The sequence below is a fragment of the Archocentrus centrarchus genome, chromosome 2 (assembly GCF_007364275.1).
Source record: "Archocentrus centrarchus isolate MPI-CPG fArcCen1 chromosome 2, fArcCen1, whole genome shotgun sequence".
Lineage (NCBI taxonomy): Eukaryota > Metazoa > Chordata > Actinopteri > Cichliformes > Cichlidae > Archocentrus > Archocentrus centrarchus.
The window spans coordinates 4,245,378-4,250,549 of NC_044347.1; the positions used below are offsets into that span (position 1 = coordinate 4,245,378).

Sequence of the window (5,172 nt, forward strand, 5' to 3'; positions counted from 1 at the left end):
AAGAATCAGTGGATTCATCATCTGTGTTCATGAGGAGATTCAGGGAATCTGGAGCAATCTGGGAAGCATGAATGGAAACATTTGGTTAGTGCAGCGATCGGTGACCTCAGTGTCACCACTGACTGTTAGAAGAGCTCGAGCTCAGTCTCGACATTTGATGCAGTGATTTTGGAATATATATCATCATATTTAGACATTAAAGTATTTGTAAATTACTTCATTCTGCTTTTAATTAGATTTTAAACGTGTATTTAATCTGAAATTTCCAAATGACATGATTTTAGTTTTGTTCAAATTTAATGATAATTTGTTTTTATCAAGCCAAATATTTAATTTCATTATTTCAGCAGAAATCTCCTCAAATAAAAGCTGCAAATTACAGAGAGCAGAAAGTATGTGACCCCATCACTGACCCCTGGGGGACACCACAACCAATGTCCACACACAAAGAGCAACAATCAGCTAACATCACAAACTGTTGTTTATTAAATAACTCAGCTTCAAACTTTCCGCTGATTCCATAAAGTTGTTTTTTATTCAGTTTTGTATGAATTCGTGATCTGTTGTATCAAATGCTTTAAATAACTGTCACAGATGTTTGTTGTCTGTGGAGTTTGTGATTATTTAACTGAGTCTAATAACGCAGCGATGCTGGTCTGTTGGATTTGAACTCGTCCTGTTGTTGATGTTTGTCTATGATTTCTTCATGTGAGTTTGTTTGTTTATTGCAGTAGTTTGTGACGTGGTGTTTGTTGGCAGATTAGTACAGAGGTATCATTCATGTTAACTTTGTCAGGAAACATTTTATCCTCTGATTTCAACATCATCACAATCCAAAATCATTTTCATCCACAGCTCTGAGGAACATTAAGGATTTCTGTCTGTCTGCTCACATTAATTACCTCATTTTAATACATGTTATAGCTACAATAGAATAGAATAGAATAGAATAGAATAGAATGCTTTCTTGTCATTATACAGGATGTACAGTGAGATTGGAGGGTCCCTCCTGTTCAGTGTCGTGCTGAGTAACAGCTGATTGCAGCAGCTGCATTTTTCTGATCTTTTGATATCATGAATATTTTTTTATTGTACAATGATGTAAATGTTTTTCTGATCTATTTCCCCACAGCTCTGTTTCAATAAATCTTTATTGTTTCTACTCTTTGTTCTGTTATTAATCTCACAGTTTCGATCACAGACAGTAAAACTGAAAGTTGGTCACAGATATTTATCAGAAGTTCACTTTTTGTGCTGTTTTCTGTCATTTGTGAATATGTTGTGTATGATAGTGACACATTATGATGATTCTGTGGATTTCAGGGTGTTGATGAGTTGAGTGAATATTAAAATCTGAACCAATGAAATCTCTAAATGTTTCCTCCATCCAGTCAGTAAAGGCCTCACTGCTGCCCCCTGCTGCTCTGTACATACAGATAATAATTTCATTTTTACCCTGTTTTGTTTTGGTGGATTTCACCTGTTACACATTCAGATACATTATCATTCACTGTCTTCATATCATCAGCACCTGAAATTTCAAATATTTGTCCATATATGAGGCCCCTCCTCCTCCTCCCTTGTTTTGTTACCTGAATTCATATCGTCCAGTTCAAAGTTCTTTTGTCCATATTAATACACGTTTCAGACGTGGCCGTGATAATGAATGGCTGTAAAAGCTGGTTTATTTCATGATATGATTAAAATCTGCATATAGACTCTGACTGTTGAAGTGGATAATTGATTTATTCTGTTTATTCTCCTGGAAATGTTGTTGCATCCTGTAAACACACCTGAAAAATCCTCTGCTTCCTGCTCAATGAATCAGCTGAGTTTGATGAGCAGCTCCTGGCTGCTGCTGACCCTCTAAATCCCCCTGGAAGCAGTAAAGGTGGATTTCTGTCCCACACGCTGCTTCATCATTGGACTAATGTTCTTTAATGAAATAATTACTCCGTAATATGTCATGTTGTTTATCTGAGGTTGTATTTATTTATTTTAATAACTGTGAAGGACCTCATTATTCTTATGTCCTGAGACAAAAATCTTAGAATTGACAGAAGGTCTGATTTTTGTTGTTGTTGTTGTTTATTTTTACCATGACTGTCAGCTGTGTTGATGTTCCTGCTGTCAAAGAAAAACCCATTAAGGCCTCGAGTCTCATGATGTGTTTAAAGCTGACTGTGTCACATCGGGTTGTGGAGCTGGATGGTTGCAGCTCTGGTTCCATAAAGGTCCAAATATCGACAGTATCGATACCAATGCTGATATTGGTATTGGATTGATACTGGCTCCTGACTCAATCTTTCACCATTTCTTACTTTAAAACCTTCAAACTTCACTTTCTTTTACATGAAACACACCACTGTACAGGAACACAGGGAACCAGGAACACAGGGAACCAGGAATACAGGGAACATGGGAACTGGAACACAGAGAACCAGGAACACAGGGAACCAGGAATACAGGGAACCAGGAATACAGGGAACAAGGGAACTGGAACACAGAGAACCAGGAACACAGGGAACCAGGAATACAGGGAACCAGGAATACAGGGAACAAGGGAACTGGAACACAGAGAACCAGGAACACAGGGAACCAGGAACACAGGGAACCAGGAATACAGGGAACAAGGGAACTGGAATACAGGGAACCAGGAACACAGGGAACCAGGAATACAGGGAACAAGGGAACTGGAACACAGAGAACCAGGAACACAGGGAACCAGGAATACAGGGAACCAGGAATACAGGGAACCAGGAACACAGGGAACCAGGAATACAGGGAACATGGGAACTGGAACACAGAGAACCAGGAACACAGGGAAACTGGTGAGGAAGCAGTTAGTGAGCAAAAAACAGAAGAACTAGCAGGATACCTGGAAGGCCTAATTACCAGCATCATGACAACAATGATCTGGCAGAGAGCACCAACACAAACCAGCCCTGAAACACCACAAAGTAACCAGAGAACTGAGAACTCGCACTTGGGGAAAAGCCCAGGAAAGAGAAGCTCCACCTGCAGGTGGAACAGTGAGGAAACACCATCCCCACATCTCCACCTGAGAATGAGAGAGACGGAGAAACACTCCAACCCTGTCAGGACCATGACCCTCAGTCAGGAACACACTGAACCTTCTTGATGCAGGCCTGCCCCACATCAGCTGTTACACCACAGATCTATACAAATACCTGAATATGAGCAGAATCTGGAAGCTCTCACACACAGTCAGCATTAATGAACCATCTGCTGGGTGTGGAGGATCCTATGAAACACATTTACTTTCATAAAAATCTGTAAATCTCAAAGAAAAGTGCTCATATCTAACGGTCAGTACAGGCTCATAAAGCACCTTGAGACAGCTTTTTGTGAAATGCTGTCATATAAGTCAAACTTGACTGAAATGAAAGAATTGTGAGCACAAAAAAAGATTTTACTCTTAGTCAAGATAAAATCATAAGCCCTCTGCATCTTCTCCAGGAAATGTCTTGTAGTAGAACTGGGGCCCAGATGGGTAATAACATCTGCTGCCCACTTATTTGAGACCTTATCTTTTTTGCCAATAAATAAAATGGGCTTGTAGCCGATAGCCTCAATTTCCACACCTGAAATGAAGAAAAACAGTTGGCACAGATTACTTAAACCCACCGTATTATTAGAGCACATGTAAAATACTGTTGCAAAATATAAACAGACATAGCTTATTTGATATATAATTTAAAAATAAAACTTAAAATATAAGAAATTGTGAAAGTTATGGAGACCATGTATGATGAGCTAATATGCCAGTAACATCTTAAAACAGCTCATCCATCATACACGGATCAAAGTAGGAAGACGAGTAGCAGCAGGACTTTGTAAAGCCCAGATCATGTTGTGCTCATTCACAGTACTGATTATATGGAACAAATGGACTTCACTTAATGTTAATGTATGAAAGACGAGGATTTTTACTTACTGCAATACAGGCGGAATCAATTATCCGGCCAACATTTCGGTGTTTCAGGACAGCTTTCCCCCACTGACCATCCAGTGACTCCACCTTTTCTTTTAGTCTTTGTTTGGTGGACAGACTTCTGTAGCAGACAGCAGGTTTTTCTGCTTGCCTGATTGGGAGCCTGGCAAGATGCACAGGGCCTGAATTTGGGGCGTCATGTTGAGACAAAGAGTAATGCACACAGAAAGAGGCAACTTAAGACTTAAACAGGCCACTGACAAACAAGTCAAACAGATGAAAAAAGATGACGAGGTAAACAAAGACAGAGACAACAGAAGGACTGACAAATAAGAGCAAGAGGACAGAGAAACGAGACAGCCGTGGCTCTTAAAAGTACCTTTGGCTGTTTTTCACTAACAGGAAGTAGGAAAGGATATTAAACTAGTGTCTGAGGTACCTGTTGAGGGAAAAAAGCATTCAGAATAGAAACAGCTTATCAGTGTTCTCTTGATCGGTGTGGCCACACTGGGACATTTTCTGGACTATTGGCTGGCAAAGACAGGTGGAGAAGATTTTGGGTGTTCTTTCCCAAGTTTGTCCTGCTTTTAAATTCAACAAGTAGGAAAACTGCATAAATCAATATGTGCATTCAGTTCTTATTGATCTGAACACATCCAGTCACTCAGCTGGCAAACTGTCAAAGCTTGATGCAGTTTAACAAGTTAGATTAAATCTACTTACTGCCCACTGATGTTTTACAGGGGGCTCTTGGTCAGCTGTTTATTTACTGTGTAATACTGAAAAGTTACAAATCAAAGTATGAATGAACCTGTACACATTATACATCTGGACAGATCTGATGCATCAACCCAATGTGGCAACACTGATCTGCATTAAACTCCTTAAACTTTACAAACTTTGCTGTGAGCTGCTGTGATGTAGGTAACGGAGCATGCATGAGCAAACCTCCCTGTGACTGTACCTGGATGATTACCTGGAAGCCAAACGTGAACTTGATAGGCTAACAGCCGCTACCTTAGCTAGCTTACCGCAAATGTACAGCAGCAAGATATATTTTTAAATGTCTTAAATTATTCACTATGCCACAAAATTGCTCCCCTTCACTCCTAAAAACTCTAACAAGAAATTTGTGAGCTGACACTTTCGGTTCTTCTGTGTTTTATATCAAATCTCTACAGGTGTGTGTTTTCACTCACCGAGCGCTCTTGTAATGG

At 39.8% G+C, this 5,172-nt stretch overlaps 1 long non-coding RNA gene across 1 annotated transcript; it reads right to left on the minus strand.

The window, feature by feature from the left end:
- Positions 1 to 3,437: 3,437 nt before the first annotated feature.
- LOC115799366 (uncharacterized) lies at positions 3,438 to 4,959 on the minus strand. The gene is made up of 3 exons (XR_004021561.1): positions 4,920 to 4,959; positions 3,959 to 4,137; positions 3,438 to 3,605 (listed from the first exon to the last, which is right to left on the minus strand). It is a non-coding gene; the product is annotated as an uncharacterized LOC115799366 (long non-coding RNA).
- Positions 4,960 to 5,172: the final 213 nt, after the last annotated feature.